Here is a 17,264-nt window from a genome sequence, read left to right as displayed (position 1 = left end):
AAGGGGCTAGAGCCTCCATTTTTGCACTCAGGTCTAAGTCTCATGGCCCTCTATCAGAATCCATAGTTTTGGGAAGATTGGAGAAACTTAATATTTCGTCCAAAAAAAAAAAAACGTAAGGGGTACCACTGTCGTTTTTTTTTTCGGGCCGAATTTTTGAGTTTCGATATCTCAGCTCTGGAAGGGGCTAGAGCCTCCATTTTTGCACTCAGGTCTAAGTCTCATGGCCCTCTATCAGAATCCAGAGTTTTGGGTAGATTGGAGAAACTTAATTTTTCGCCCAAAAAAAAAAAAAACGTAAGGGGTACCACTGTCGTTTTTTTTTTCGGGCCGAATTTTTGAGTTTTGATATCTCAGCTCTGGAAGGGTCTAGAGCCTCCATTTTTGCATTCAGGTTTAAGTCTCATGGCGCTCTATCAGAATCCAGAGTTTTGAGAAGATTGGAGAAACTTCATTTTTCACCCAAAAAAAAAAACGAAAGGGGTACCACTGTCGTTTTTTTTTTGGGTCGAATTTTTGAGTTTCGATATCTCAGCTCTGGGAGGGTCTAGAGCCTCCATTTTTGCACTCAGGTTTAAGTCTCATGGCCCTCTATCAGAATCCAGAGTTTTGAGCAGTGGTGGAAAGAGTACTGAAAAAACATACTCAAGTAAAAGTACCATTACATTCCAAAAAATGTAGTGTGAGTAGAGTAAAAAGTACTTGTCCAAAAAACTACTTGAGTAAAAGTAAAAAAGTAGCTTATTTAAAAGTACTCAAGAGTAGTGAGTAGTGAGTACTGAGGTGCGGATTCTAACCCTTATAATAAACACTGTGCACTACAATTTATAAGTTTAAAAATGCACATACTGGAATTCACATTATACTTTGTTCTTTGTAAGAAAGATTGAAGAATATCTATCATCCATCTTTTTAAAATGCATCAAATCAGTACACTCATCACCATTTAAATCATATTATTTGGGGGGAAAAGCATTTAAAATTAGGCGAAAAGCCACTGGGCCTGAGCATGTTATTGTTGCACATAAAATATCAATATTCATAACTGTGCAAATAATTCAAAAACCTTTAGAAACTCATATGATAGTTCAGCATCACACACCAAGAGATGGGTTGAATAAAATAAAAAAATACCCAATTTCTCTCCAAAACGGTACCAATGTTAGTGTTTTGATAAATGAGAATCACTAATATTATCATACTACCTCAACTAATGCACTGAAAAAGGCTAAGATAGTGAGCTAACACTAATTACACACTTTAATTCCATGCTATTAAATATGTTACAATTTAAACGTAAATGCATTGTTCCAGAAGGGTGGCATCATCCCTTACATTTAACACGGCTACATTTACACACATTGTAATGCTGATAATATAATTTGAAAGGACAATTGTGCATTAAATAGGGAAGTTATATCCAGGAAACTTTTACAAAAGAAACAAACACACTTTGTCTCTTGAAGTCTCGGCGAAGCCGTTTTTTCAGCAGCATCCACACAAAAAAAAGTTCAGCATGGAAAATGTTTTTGCGCAAGTGCACTTGCCAAATGAAGACGGATCGCATAATGGATCAATCAAAAACGCTGTTTATTAACGAGCTGTGCTAATTTCTTATTAAGTAATGCAGTTCAAGTTAACGACATGGTGCACTGATTCTGAATCTGCCGACATGGCGAGCGCGAGACGCGGCAGTGCACAGATCGTGACGCGCGTCTCTCCTGTGATTGTGAAGTAAATGGGAGCGGGAATTCACCGCATTATGAACTCGTCTCGCAATTCCCCCAACCTCAGACCAAATGTTAGGCCATGTAGACAGGCCAGCCTATATAAATATCATATTAAGCAGAAATGTGAAATGTACCTTAGCATATTAGAGGAAGACGCTGATATCTGGATTGAATTGATGCGTGATGATGAATGCACTTCCACCTCAGTCACGAGTAACAGCAGGAATAGGCGGTAAGTTTTCTATGCTTAATTTGAATTGATGACAGTCACGAGACCGATTACTCGATCCAATCACGTTGATGGATAAAAATAAAATTAAAACAAGCATGTAACGAGTAACGGCCACAAACAGAATGAAAATAGCGGAGAAAAAGTACCGATACATCACTTAAAATGTACTCAAGTAAAAGTAAAATTACACAATTTTAAACTTACTCAAAAAAGTACAATTTCTAAAAAAAACTACTTAATTACAGTAACGTGAGTATTTGTAATTCGTTACTTTACACCCCTGGTTTTGAGAAGATTGGAGAAACTTCATTTTTTTCGGGTCGAAATTTTGAGATTCGATATTTCTGCTCTGGAAGGGTCTAGAGCCTCCATTTTTGCACTCAAGTCTAAGGCTGCGTTCCAAACCGCACACTCAATGAGTAGGTACTTAATTTCAATAAGTACTCACTCATCGAGCGCTAAAAGAGTAGGTACTTTATAGCCAAATCTCGTTGAGTATGAATGCGAACCGGACATCTGCCATGTTGACGTTATCATGTGACCTACTACGCAAGCACAAGCGCAACACCTTAATATATATGAATGATATGTTTAATTCATCTATCTATAAATATCTTGATATTGATGAAACTTGCTCATTTTGTTGTGGTATTGTTGAAGAAACAGCTGCCTATTTATTTTGTGAATACATTTAGGGTTGATTTAAGTTGTTATATTTTAAACCCTACTAATGTGACCAACAGTGTTATTCTAACTATATTTTTTTTTATTAAGAAACCCCAAAATCATCATCTCTTGATTATGTTGTTAATTGCTTTATTTTATACCCAAAAAGTTGTCCTCTTTTTCTTCATTTACTTCGTTTCCTCCCTCAGACATATGACAACTTTTTTTATGTATTATGAAGAACTATAAGATATTTAGCCTTTTTTATTGTTCTTATTTCCTGTGTATAAATATAATTTTATGTCATATTATGATGTACACAAACCAATGATCTTTATATTTTCTGTTTTGTCATTATGATTGTTACATAAACTATAGTATCTTTCCATGATCTTGCATATAATAAGTCTAAATTATATGAGCGACAGGTGCACTTCATAACATCAGTAACTTGACAGCACAACCTAGAACAGCGTTTATAATGTCTGCACAAAGAAGACGGGCAGCTGCTTGATCTCTTTTGGAGAAAACTGTTGATTTTATACTCAAAAAATGTAAGTATCACTGCTTAAAAATTAATATTACCTCAGAATGAATTGCATTGTTAGCCCACCCCAAAACTTAAACAAAATAATAATATTAAATGCTGACCAATACTTATATAACTTTTTATATACTAAAAATATAATTTAACCAAACAAGCAAAATGTAATTTGTTTTGTAATATGACAGTAATGCATGAATTCATTTATATTGCTAAATGCAGTGAAACATCTCAATTGTCAGTCAATCGATTAATTAATGCATAAATTAATTAAATTTTATATAACAACACATGAAACAAAGCTTTATTCGAACTACAAGCATGTATTTACTGGCGCTGAACCCCAAACCCTACTGCCGACTCAACACAGCGGTTCCCATTCTGCGGCATTATTCTGATGAATTCACCAGAGGGGACTGTGCCTTCGTGCCAGAGCTTGTTGCTGTGCTGCGCTTCACAATCTGAGGCAATAAGGGCAGGTGGAGCGATAGAGGGACTCATAAGGGCAGGTGGAGCGATGGAGGGTCTTATCCATGGGACCACATCCAGGATTCAGCTCTGGGCTCCTCATCCTCAGTGCTCTCACCAGTCTGCAGACATTTCAGATCCTACAAAAATGCACAAACATAACACAAAAGCAGTCATTTTAACAGCACAATGTCATTTGATTTATGTATTAAAAATAACCTTACTTTATATTTGAGTAAAATCCCCAAAACTTTTTTTCCTAAACAAATACTGCCATCATCTTTCCTCGCAGGTCCTGCTCCACCACAAAAGCTCTGCAGCAAATGCACAGAAATCAAGACTCAGAAAAATGTTGTAATATCTATCCATTTCTGTAGTATCAAAGTATACTCAAAGCCTTTGATGACAGCATTCAGCATCATGAGCCTCTCTCCGCGGGATAAACACACACGTGTTCTTCTGTCCCTGTAACATACAGACAAGATTCACATTATGAGCTCAACACTGCATTTAGCCTACATGAGGTTGATGTGTTAACTCACTTTTAATCCAACTTAAATGTTCCTCAATCAACACTAATAAGGGACAAATTAAATATATATCATGTTTAGTTACTTTATAGCATTGTTTATTTCCCTTTACAGCACATTTGTCTAGCAGTGTTGACAACAGTGAATTATGCTACATAATAGCACACATAACGTTACATCACTCAGATGTATTTTTCATGTTGGGATGTGGTCACCTGCAAAACTTGTACAATATTTTCCTTCCTGATGTAAATAGACATTTTAAATAAGCGTGTTTAAGATGTATGGTTATGTAAATCCACTTTAGAAACGTAACTTAACGTACATGTGTTTACTGGAGCTCCCCTGTTAACTAGCTCTATACTGTCCAACTCCTTTACACCTTCAACAGTTAAAATCTTTACTCTATAGTAGTTTAACACATACGATTTAAACACATGGAACCGTGTTTACTGACATTTGAAAACCCCGCGTTGCTGATCTCCACGATGTTGATATTGACGTATCCTCTCGCGTAGCCTCTTGGGATAGATGAGTATCATGAGTACCCATGGAAAAGCACTCAAAAATCTGGGCGGAAGCAGTAAGCCATCCGGGAACTTCTCGCCTACTCTTTTTATGAAAACTGATGTTTCGAACGTACTGCTTTTTTCACGTACTGTTTTCGCCTACTATATATTGGAAAGTAGGCATATTCAAACGCACTTTAGGCATGCGTACGTCCGAATCTCGCGATAATTAGTACTTGCTATGTGGGATCTTAATATCTCAGGAAGGGTCTAGAGCCTCCATTATTGCACTCAGGTCTAAGTCTCACAGCCCTCTATTAGAATCCAGAGTTTCAAGAAGATCAGAGAAACTCAAAATTTCGATCCAAAAAAAAACCGACAGTGTTACCCCTGTCGTTTTTTTTGGGTTTTTTTTTTTTGGTGCGAAAAAATAAGTTTCTTCAATCTTCTTTAAACTCTGGATTCTGATAGAGGGCCATGAGACTTAGACCTGAGTGCAAAAATGGAGGTGCTAGACCCTTCCAGAGCTGAAATATTGAGATCCCATGAATCCACTATTTTTTTAATGGCATAAATGCTATGTGGGATCTCAATATCTCAGCTCAGGAAGGGTCTAGAGCCTCCATTATTGCACTCAGGTCTAAGTCTCATGGCCCTCTATCAGAATCGAGAGTTTCAAGAAGATCAGAGCAACTCAAAATTTCAACCTGAAAAAAAAAAAACGACAGTGGTACCCCTTGCGTTTTTTGGGGGGGTTTTTTGTGCGAAAATATAAGTTTCTTCAATCTTCTTAAAACTCTGGATTCTGATAGAGGGCCATGAGACTTAGACCTGAGTGCAAAAATGGAGGCTCTAGACCCTTCCAGAGCAGATATTGAGATATTTATAATGGCATAAATGCTACGTGGGATCTTAATATCTCAGCTCTGGAATGTTCTAGAGCCTCCATTTTTGCACTCAGGTTTAAGTCTCATGGCCCTCTATCAGAATCCAGAGTTTTGAGAAGATTGGAGAAACTTCATTTTTCGCCCGAAAAAAAAAAACCGAAAGGGGTACCACTGTCGTTTTTTTTTTTTGGGTCGAATTTTTGAGTTTTGATATCTCAGCTCTGGAAGGGTCTAGGGTCTCCATTTTTGCATTCAGGTTTAAGTCTCATGGCCCTCTATAAGAATCCAGAGTTTTGAGAAGATTGGAGAAACTTCATTTTTCCCCCGAAAAAAAAAAAACGAAAGGGGTACCACTGTCGTTTTTTTTGGGGGTCGAATTTTTGAGTTTTGATATCTCAGCTCTGGAAGGGTCTAGAGCCTCCATTTTTGCACTCAGGTTTAAGTCTCGCGGCCCTCTATCATAATCCAGAGTTTTGAGAAGATTGGAGAAACTTGATTTTTCGCCCGAAAACTGAAAAAAACGTAACACTGTCGTTTTTTTTTTCGGGTCGAAATTTTGAGTTTCGATATCTCAGCTCTGGAAGGGTCTAGAGCCTCCATTTTTTCGCTCAGGTCAAAGTCTCGCGGCCCTCTATCATAATCCAGAGTTTTGAGAAGATTGGAGAAACTTGATTTTTCGCCCGAAAACTGAAAAAAACGTAAGGGGTAACACTGTCGTTTTTTTTTTCGGGTCGAAATTTTGAGTTTCGATATCTCAGCTCTGGAAGGGTCTAGAGCCTCCATTTTTGCGCTCAGGTCAAAGTCTCGCGGCCCTCTATCATAATCCAGAGTTTTGAAAAGATTGGAGAAACTTGATTTTTCGCCCGAAAACTGAAAAAAACGTAAGGGGTAACACTGTCGTTTTTTTTTTCGGGTCGAAATTTTGAGTTTCGATATCTCAGCTCTGGAAGGGTCTAGAGCCTCCATTTTTGCGCTCAGGTCAAAGTCTCGCGGCCCTCTATCATAATCCAGAGTTTTGAAAAGATTGGAGAAACTTGATTTTTCGCCCGAAAACTGAAAAAAACGTAAGGGGTAACACTGTCGGTTTTTTTTTCGGGTCGAAATTTTGAGTTTCGATATCTCAGCTCTGGAAGGGTCTAGAGCCTCCATTTTTTCGCTCAGGTCAAAGTCTCGCGACCCTCTATCATAATCCAGAGTTTTGAGAAGATTGGAGAAACTTGATTTTTCGCCCGAAAACTGAAAAAAACGTAAGGGGTAACACTGTCGTTTTTTTTTCGGGTCGAAATTTTGAGTTTCGATATCTCGGCTCTGGAAGGGTCTAGAGCCTCCATTTTTGCGCTCAGGTCAAAGTCTCGCGGCCCTCTATCATAATCCAGAGTTTTGAGAATATTGGAGAAACTTGATTTTTCGCCCGAAAACTGAAAAAAACGTAAGGGGTAACACTGTCGTTTTTTTTTTCGGGTCGAAATTTTGAGTTTCGATATCTCGGCTCTGGAAGGGTCTAGAGCCTCCATTTTTGCGCTCAGGTCAAAGTCTCGCGGCCCTCTATCATAATCCAGAGTTTTGAGAAGATTGGAGAAACTTGATTTTTCGCCCGAAAACTGAAAAAAACGTAAGGGGTAACACTGTCGTTTTTTTTTCGGGTCGAAATTTTGAGTTTCGATATCTCAGCTCTGGAAGGGTCTAGAGCCTCCATTTTTGCGCTCAGGTCAAAGTCTCGCGGCCCTCTATCATAATCCACAGTTTTGAGAAGATTGGAGAAACTTGATTTTTCGCCCGAAAACTGAAAAAAACGTAAGGGGTAACACTGTCGTTTTTTTTTCGGGTCGAAATTTTGAGTTTCGATATCTCAGCTCTGGAAGGGTCTAGAGCCTCCATTTTTGCGCTCAGGTCAAAGTCTCGCGGCCCTCTATCATAATCCAGAGTTTTGAGAAGATTGGAGAAACTTGATTTTTCGCCCGAAAACTGAAAAAAACGTAAGGGGTAACACTGTCGTTTTTTTTTCGGGTCGAAATTTTGAGTTTCGATATCTCAGCTCTGGAAGGGTCTAGAGCCTCCATTTTTGCGCTCAGGTCAAAGTCTCGCGGCCCTCTATCATAATCCAGAGTTTTGAAAAGATTGGAGAAACTTGATTTTTCGCCCGAAAACTGAAAAAAACGTAAGGGGTAACACTGTCGTTTTTTTTTTCGGGTCGAAATTTTGAGTTTCGATATCTCAGCTCTGGAAGGGTCTAGAGCCTCCATTTTTGCGCTCAGGTCAAAGTCTCGCGGCCCTCTATCATAATCCAGAGTTTTGAGAAGATTGGAGAAACTTGATTTTTCGCCCGAAAACTGAAGAAAACGTAAGGGGTAACACTGTCGTTTTTTTTTTCGGGTCGAAATTTTGAGTTTCAATATCTCGGCTCTGGAAGGGTCTAGAGCCTCCATTTTTGCGCTCAGGTCAAAGTCTCGCGGCCCTCTATCATAATCCAGAGTTTTGAGAAGATTGGAGAAACTTGATTTTTCGCCCGAAAACTGAAAAAAACGTAAGGGGTAACACTGTCGTTTTTTTTTTCGGGACGAAATTTTGAGTTTCGATATCTCGGCTCTGGAAGGGTCTAGAGCCTCCATTTTTGCGCTCAGGTCAAAGTCTCGCGGCCCTCTATCATAATCCAGAGTTTTGAGAAGATTGGAGAAACTTGATTTTTCGCCCGAAAACTGAAAAAAACGTAAGGGGTAACACTGTCGTTTTTTTTTCGGGTCGAAATTTTGAGTTTCGATATCTCGGCTCTGGAAGGGTCTAGAGCCTCCATTTTTGCGCTCAGGTCAAAGTCTCGCGGCCCTCTATCATAATCCAGAGTTTTGAGAAGATTGGAGAAACTTGATTTTTCGCCCGAAAACTGAAAAAAACGTAAGGGGTAACACTGTCGTTTTTTTTTCGGGTCGAAATTTTGAGTTTCGATATCTCAGCTCTGGAAGGGTCTAGAGCCTCCATTTTTGCGCTCAGGTCAAAGTCTCGCGGCCCTCTATCATAATCCAGAGTTTTGAAAAGATTGGAGAAACTTGATTTTTCGCCCGAAAACTGAAAAAACGTAAGGGGTAACACTGTCGTTTTTTTTTCGGGTCGAAATTTTGAGTTTCGATATCTCAGCTCTGGAAGGGACTAGAGCCTCCATTTTTGCGCTCAGGTCAAAGTCTCGCGGCCCTCTATCATAATCCAGAGTTTTGAGAAGATTGGAGAAACTTGATTTTTCGCCCGAAAACTGAAAAAAACGTAAGGGGTAACACCGTCGTTTTTTTTTTCGGGTCGAAATTTTGAGTTTCGATATCTCAGCTCTGGAAGGGTCTAGAGCCTCCATTTTTGCGCTCAGGTCAAAGTCTCGCGGCCCTCTATCATAATCCAGAGTTTTGAGAAGATTGGAGAAACTTGATTTTTCGCCCGAAAACTGAAAAAAACGTAAGGGGTAACACTGTCGTTTTTTTTTTCGGGACGAAATTTTGAGTTTCGATATCTCGGCTCTGGAAGGGTCTAGAGCCTCCATTTTTGCGCTCAGGTCAAAGTCTCGCGGCCCTCTATCATAATCCAGAGTTTTGAAAAGATTGGAGAAACTTGATTTTTCGCCCGAAAACTGAAAAAAACGTAAGGGGTAACACTGTCGTTTTTTTTTCGGGTCGAAATTTTGAGTTTCGATATCTCAGCTCTGGAAGGGTCTAGAGCCTCCATTTTTGCGCTCAGGTCAAAGTCTCGCGGCCCTCTATCATAATCCAGAGTTTTGAGAAGATTGGAGAAACTTGATTTTTCGCCCGAAAACTGAAAAAAACGTAAGGGGTAACACTGTCGTTTTTTTTTCGGGTCGAAATTTTGAGTTTCGATATCTCAGCTCTGGAAGGGTCTAGAGCCTCCATTTTTGCGCTCAGGTCAAAGTCTCGCAGCCCTCTATCATAATCCAGAGTTTTGAAAAGATTGGAGAAACTTGATTTTTCGCCCGAAAACTGAAAAAAACGTAAGGGGTAACACTGTCGTTTTTTTTTTTCGGGACGAAATTTTGAGTTTCGATATCTCGGCTCTGGAAGGGTCTAGAGCCTCCATTTTTGCGCTCAGGTCAAAGTCTCGCGGCCCTCTATCATAATCCAGAGTTTTGAGAAGATTGCAGAAACTTGATTTTTCGCCCGAAAACTGAAAAAAACGTAAGGGGTAACACTGTCGTTTTTTTTTTCGGGTCGAAATTTTGAGTTTCGATATCTCGGCTCTGGAAGGGTCTAGAGCCTCCATTTTTGCGCTCAGGTCAAAGTCTCACGGCCCTCTATCATAATCCAGAGTTTTGAGAAGATTGGAGAAACTTGATTTTTCGCCCGAAAACTGAAAAAAACGTAAGGGGTAACACTGTCGTTTTTTTTTCGGGTCGAAATTTTGAGTTTCGATATCTCGGCTCTGGAAGGGTCTAGAGCCTCCATTTTTGCGCTCAGGTCAAAGTCTCGCGGCCCTCTATCATAATCCAGAGTTTTGAAAAGATTGGAGAAACTTGATTTTTCGCCCGAAAACTGAAAAAAACGTAAGGGGTAACACTGTCGTTTTTTTTTCGGGTCGAAATTTTGAGTTTCGATATCTCAGCTCTGGAAGGGTCTAGAGCCTCCATTTTTGCGCTCAGGTCAAAGTCTCGCGGCCCTCTATCATAATCCAGAGTTTTGAGAAGATTGGAGAAACTTGATTTTTCGCCCGAAAACTGAAGAAAACGTAAGGGGTAACACTGTCGTTTTTTTTTTCGGGTCGAAATTTTGAGTTTCGATATCTCGGCTCTGGAAGGGTCTAGAGCCTCCATTTTTGCGCTCAGGTCAAAGTCTCGCGGCCCTCTATCATAATCCAGAGTTTTGAGAAGATTGGAGAAACTTGATTTTTCGCCCGAAAACTGAAAAAAACGTAAGGGGTAACACTGTCGTTTTTTTTTCGGGTCGAAATTTTGAGTTTCGATATCTCGGCTCTGGAAGGGTCTAGAGCCTCCATTTTTGCGCTCAGGTCAAAGTCTCGCGGCCCTCTATCATAATCCAGAGTTTTGAGAAGATTGGAGAAACTTGATTTTTCGCCCGAAAACTGAAAAAAATGTAAGGGGTAACACTGTCGTTTTTTTTTCGGGTCGAAATTTTGAGTTTCGATATCTCAGCTCTGGAAGGGTCTAGAGCCTCCATTTTTGCGCTCAGGTCAAAGTCTCGCGGCCCTCTATCATAATCCAGAGTTTTGAAAAGATTGGAGAAACTTGATTTTTCGCCCGAAAACTGAAAAAAACGTAAGGGGTAACACTGTCGTTTTTTTTTCGGGTCGAAATTTTGAGTTTCGATATCTCAGCTCTGGAAGGGTCTAGAGCCTCCATTTTTGCGCTCAGGTCAAAGTCTCGCGGCCCTCTATCATAATCCAGAGTTTTGAGAAGATTGGAGAAACTTGATTTTTCGCCCGAAAACTGAAAAAAACGTAAGGGGTAACACTGTCGTTTTTTTTTCGGGTCGAAATTTTGAGTTTCGATATCTCAGCTCTGGAAGGGTCTAGAGCCTCCATTTTTGCGCTCAGGTCAAAGTCTCGCGGCCCTCTATCATAATCCAGAGTTTTGAAAAGATTGGAGAAACTTGATTTTTCGCCCGAAAACTGAAAAAAACGTAAGGGGTAACACTGTCGTTTTTTTTTCGGGTCGAAATTTTGAGTTTCAATATCTCGGCTCTGGAAGGGTCTAGAGCCTCCATTTTTGCGCTCAGGTCAAAGTCTCGCGGCCCTCTATCATAATCCAGAGTTTTGAGAAGATTGGAGAAACTTGATTTTTCGCCCGAAAACTGAAAAAAACGTAAGGGGTAACACTGTCGGTTTTTGAAATTTTGAGTTTCGATATCTCAGCTCTGGAAGGGTCTAGAGCCTCCATTTTTTCGCTCAGGTCAAAGTCTCGCGGCCCTCTATCATAATCCAGAGTTTTGAGAAGATTGGAGAAACTTGATTTTTCGCCCGAAAACTGAAAAAAACGTAAGGGGTAACACTGTCGTTTTTTTTTCGGGTCGAAATTTTGAGTTTCGATATCTCAGCTCTGGAAGGGTCTAGAGCCTCCATTTTTGCGCTCAGGTCAAAGTCTCGCGGCCCTCTATCATAATCCAGAGTTTTGAAAAGATTGGAGAAACTTGATTTTTCGCCCGAAAACTGAAAAAAACGTAAGGGGTAACACTGTCGTTTTTTTTTCGGGTCGAAATTTTGAGTTTCGATATCTCAGCTCTGGAAGGGTCTAGAGCCTCCATTTTTGCGCTCAGGTCAAAGTCTCGCGGCCCTCTATCATAATCCAGAGTTTTGAAAAGATTGGAGAAACTTGATTTTTCGCCCGAAAACTGAAAAAAACGTAAGGGGTAACACTGTCGTTTTTTTTTCGGGTCGAAATTTTGAGTTTCGATATCTCAGCTCTGGAAGGGTCTAGAGCCTCCATTTTTTCGCTCAGGTCAAAGTCTCGCGGCCCTCTATCATAATCCAGAGTTTTGAGAAGATTGGAGAAACTTGATTTTTCGCCCGAAAACTGAAAAAAACGTAAGGGGTAACACTGTCGTTTTTTTTTTTCGGGACGAAATTTTGAGTTTCGATATCTCGGCTCTGGAAGGGTCTAGAGCCTCCATTTTTGCGCTCAGGTCAAAGTCTCGCGGCCCTCTATCATAATCCAGAGTTTTGAGAAGATTGGAGAAACTTGATTTTTCGCCCGAAAACTGAAAAAAACGTAAGGGGTAACACTGTCGTTTTTTTTTCGGGTCGAAATTTTGAGTTTCGATATCTCAGCTCTGGAAGGGTCTAGAGCCTCCATTTTTGCGCTCAGGTCAAAGTCTCGCGGCCCTCTATCAGAATCCAGAGTTTTGGGTAGATTGGAGAAACTTAATATTTCGTCCAAAAAAAAAAAACGTAAGGGGTACCACTGTCGTTTTTTTTTTCGGGCCGAATTTTTGAGTTTCGATATCTCAGCTCTGGAAGGGGCTAGAGCCTCCATTTTTGCACTCAGGTCTAAGTCTCATGGCCCTCTATCAGAATCCAGAGTTTTGGGTAGATTGGAGAAACTTAATTTTTCGCCCAAAAAAAAAAAAACGTAAGGGGTACCACTGTCGTTTTTTTTTTCGGGCCGAATTTTTGAGTTTTGATATCTCAGCTCTGGAAGGGTCTAGAGCCTCCATTTTTGCATTCAGGTTTAAGTCTCATGGCGCTCTATCAGAATCCAGAGTTTTGAGAAGATTGGAGAAACTTCATTTTTCACCCAAAAAAAAAAACGAAAGGGGTACCACTGTCGTTTTTTTTTTGGGTCGAATTTTTGAGTTTCGATATCTCAGCTCTGGGAGGGTCTAGAGCCTCCATTTTTGCACTCAGGTTTAAGTCTCATGGCCCTCTATCAGAATCCAGAGTTTTGAGAAGATTGGAGAAACTTCATTTTTTTCGGGTCGAAATTTTGAGATTCGATATTTCTGCTCTGGAAGGGTCTAGAGCCTCCATTTTTGCACTCAAGTCTAAGGCTGCGTTCCAAACCGCACACTCAATGAGTAGGTACTTAATTTCAATAAGTACTCACTCATCGAGCGCTAAAAGAGTAGGTACTTTATAGCCAAATCTCGTTGAGTATGAATGCGAACCGGACATCTGCCATGTTGACGTTATCATGTGACCTACTACGCAAGCACAAGCGCAACACCTTAATATATATGAATGATATGTTTAATTCATCTATCTATAAATATCTTGATATTGATGAAACTTGCTCATTTTGTTGTGGTATTGTTGAAGAAACAGCTGCCTATTTATTTTGTGAATACATTTAGGGTTGATTTAAGTTGTTATATTTTAAACCCTACTAATGTGACCAACAGTGTTATTCTAACTATATTTTTTTTTATTAAGAAACCCCAAAATCATCATCTCTTGATTATGTTGTTAATTGCTTTATTTTATACCCAAAAAGTTGTCCTCTTTTTCTTCATTTACTTCGTTTCCTCCCTCAGACATATGACAACTTTTTTTATGTATTATGAAGAACTATAAGATATTTAGCCTTTTTTATTGTTCTTATTTCCTGTGTATAAATATAATTTTATGTCATATTATGATGTACACAAACCAATGATCTTTATATTTTCTGTTTTGTCATTATGATTGTTACATAAACTATAGTATCTTTCCATGATCTTGCATATAATAAGTCTAAATTATATGAGCGACAGGTGCACTTCATAACATCAGTAACTTGACAGCACAACCTAGAACAGCGTTTATAATGTCTGCACAAAGAAGACGGGCAGCTGCTTGATCTCTTTTGGAGAAAACTGTTGATTTTATACTCAAAAAATGTAAGTATCACTGCTTAAAAATTAATATTACCTCAGAATGAATTGCATTGTTAGCCCACCCCAAAACTTAAACAAAATAATAATATTAAATGCTGACCAATACTTATATAACTTTTTATATACTAAAAATATAATTTAACCAAACAAGCAAAATGTAATTTGTTTTGTAATATGACAGTAATGCATGAATTCATTTATATTGCTAAATGCAGTGAAACATCTCAATTGTCAGTCAATCGATTAATTAATGCATAAATTAATTAAATTTTATATAACAACACATGAAACAAAGCTTTATTCGAACTACAAGCATGTATTTACTGGCGCTGAACCCCAAACCCTACTGCCGACTCAACACAGCGGTTCCCATTCTGCGGCATTATTCTGATGAATTCACCAGAGGGGACTGTGCCTTCGTGCCAGAGCTTGTTGCTGTGCTGCGCTTCACAATCTGAGGCAATAAGGGCAGGTGGAGCGATAGAGGGACTCATAAGGGCAGGTGGAGCGATGGAGGGTCTTATCCATGGGACCACATCCAGGATTCAGCTCTGGGCTCCTCATCCTCAGTGCTCTCACCAGTCTGCAGACATTTCAGATCCTACAAAAATGCACAAACATAACACAAAAGCAGTCATTTTAACAGCACAATGTCATTTGATTTATGTATTAAAAATAACCTTACTTTATATTTGAGTAAAATCCCCAAAACTTTTTTTCCTAAACAAATACTGCCATCATCTTTCCTCGCAGGTCCTGCTCCACCACAAAAGCTCTGCAGCAAATGCACAGAAATCAAGACTCAGAAAAATGTTGTAATATCTATCCATTTCTGTAGTATCAAAGTATACTCAAAGCCTTTGATGACAGCATTCAGCATCATGAGCCTCTCTCCGCGGGATAAACACACACGTGTTCTTCTGTCCCTGTAACATACAGACAAGATTCACATTATGAGCTCAACACTGCATTTAGCCTACATGAGGTTGATGTGTTAACTCACTTTTAATCCAACTTAAATGTTCCTCAATCAACACTAATAAGGGACAAATTAAATATATATCATGTTTAGTTACTTTATAGCATTGTTTATTTCCCTTTACAGCACATTTGTCTAGCAGTGTTGACAACAGTGAATTATGCTACATAATAGCACACATAACGTTACATCACTCAGATGTATTTTTCATGTTGGGATGTGGTCACCTGCAAAACTTGTACAATATTTTCCTTCCTGATGTAAATAGACATTTTAAATAAGCGTGTTTAAGATGTATGGTTATGTAAATCCACTTTAGAAACGTAACTTAACGTACATGTGTTTACTGGAGCTCCCCTGTTAACTAGCTCTATACTGTCCAACTCCTTTACACCTTCAACAGTTAAAATCTTTACTCTATAGTAGTTTAACACATACGATTTAAACACATGGAACCGTGTTTACTGACATTTGAAAACCCCGCGTTGCTGATCTCCACGATGTTGATATTGACGTATCCTCTCACGTAGCCTCTTGGGATAGATGAGTATCATGAGTACCCATGGAAAAGCACTCAAAAATCTGGGCGGAAGCAGTAAGCCATCCGGGAACTTCTCGCCTACTCTTTTTATGAAAACTGATGTTTCGAACGTACTGCTTTTTTCACGTACTGTTTTCGCCTACTATATATTGGAAAGTAGGCATATTCAAACGCACTTTAGGCATGCGTACGTCCGAATCTCGCGATAATTAGTACTTGCTATGTGGGATCTCAATATCTCAGGAAGGGTCTAGAGCCTCCATTATTGCACTCAGGTCTAAGTCTCACAGCCCTCTATCAGAATCCAGAGTTTCAAGAAGATCAGAGAAACTCAAAATTTCGATCCAAAAAAAAAACGACAGTGTTACCCCTGTCGTTTTTTTGGGGGTTTTTTTTGGTGCGAAAAAATAAGTTTCTTCAATCTTCTTTAAACTCTGGATTCTGATAGATGGCCATGAGACTTAGACCTGAGTGCAAAAATGGAGGTGCTAGACCCTTCCAGAGCTGAAATATTGAGATCCCATGAATCCACTATTTTTTTAATGGCATAAATGCTATGTGGGATCTCAATATCTCAGCTCAGGAAGGGTCTAGAGCCTCCATTTTTGCACTCAGGTTTAAGTCTCGCGGCCCTCTATCATAATCCAGAGTTTTGAGAAGATTGGAGAAACTTGATTTTTGACCCGAAAACTGAAAAAAAAACGTAAGGGGTAACACTGTCGTTATTTTTGGGTCGAAATTTTGAGTTTCGATATCTCAGCTCTGGAAGGGTCTAGAGCCTCCATTTTTGCGATCAGGTCAAAGTCTCGCGGCCCTCTATCATAATCCAGAGTTTTGAGAAGATTGGAGAAACTTGATTTTTCGCCCAAAAACTGAAAAAAACGTAAGGGGTAACACTGTCGTTTTTTTTTCGGGTCGAAATTTTGAGTTTCGATATCTCGGCTCTGGAAGGGTCTAGAGCCTCCATTTTTGCGCTCAGGTCAAAGTCTCGCGGCCCTCTATCATAATCCAGAGTTTTGAGAAGATTGGAGAAACTTGATTTTTCGCCCGAAAACTGAAAAAAACGTAAGGGGTACCACTGTCGTTTTTTTTTTGGGTCGAATTTTTGAGTTTAGATATCTCAGCTCTGGAAGGGTCTAGAGCCTCCATTTTTGCGCTCAGGTCAAAGTCTCACGGCCCTCTATCATAATCCAGAGTTTTGAGAAGATTGGAGAAACTTGATTTTTCGCCCGAAAACTGAAAAAAACGTAAGGGGTAACACTGTCGTTTTTTTTTCGGCTCGAAATTTTGAGTTTCGATATCTCAGCTCTGGAAGGGTCTAGAGCCTCCATTTTTGCGCTCAGGTCAAAGTCTCGCGGCCCTCTATCATAATCCAGAGTTTTGAGAAGATTGGAGAAACTTGATTTTTCGCCCGAAAACTGAAAAAAACGTAAGGGGTAACACTGTCGTTTTTTTTTTCGGGTCGAAATTTTGAGTTTCGATATCTCAGCTCTGGAAGGGTCTAGAGCCTCCATTTTTGCGATCAGGTCAAAGTCTCGCGGCCCTCTATCATAATCCAGAGTTTTGAGAAGATTGGAGAAACTTGATTTTTTGCCCGAAAACTGAAAAAAACGTAAGGGGTAACACTGTCGTTTTTTTTTTTCGGGTCGAAATTTTGAGTTTCGATATCTCAGCTCTGGAAGGGTCTAGAGCCTCCATTTTTGCGCTCAGGTCAAAGTCTCGCAGCCCTCTATCACAATCCAGAGTTTTGAGAAGATTGGAGAAACTTGATTTTTCGCCCGAGAACTGAAAAAAACGTAAGGGGTAACACTGTCGTTTTTTTTTCGGGTCGAAATTTTGAGTTTTGATATCTCAGCTCTGGAAGGG

General features: G+C 39.5%; 1 protein-coding gene across 4 annotated transcripts in view; it reads right to left on the bottom strand.

The window, feature by feature from the left end:
* Nucleotides 1-3,142: 3,142 nt before the first annotated feature.
* ubn1 (ubinuclein 1) overlaps nucleotides 3,143-17,264 on the bottom strand; it is a 46,291-nt gene continuing 32,169 nt past the window's right edge. For 2 of the 4 annotated variants that reach the window (XR_016168931.1, XR_016168928.1), the window contains exons 18-21: nucleotides 14,564-14,804; nucleotides 14,279-14,479; nucleotides 4,031-4,105; nucleotides 3,143-3,780 (exon numbers count right to left, since the gene is read on the bottom strand). The gene's annotated coding sequence lies outside the window, so the exon portion shown is untranslated. Of the gene's footprint in view, nucleotides 3,781-3,864; nucleotides 4,106-14,278; nucleotides 14,480-14,563; nucleotides 14,805-17,264 lie in introns of all 4 variants that reach the window. The other 2 variants (XR_016168929.1, XR_016168930.1) reach the window with 2 other exon arrangements.

Source organism: Pimephales promelas, chromosome 6 (assembly GCF_988280905.1).
Source record: "Pimephales promelas chromosome 6, fPimPro1.hap1.1, whole genome shotgun sequence".
NCBI lineage: Eukaryota > Metazoa > Chordata > Actinopteri > Cypriniformes > Leuciscidae > Pimephales > Pimephales promelas.
Note: the sequence above shows the minus strand (reverse complement) of the source record. Positions and strands in the feature narration are given on the sequence as shown.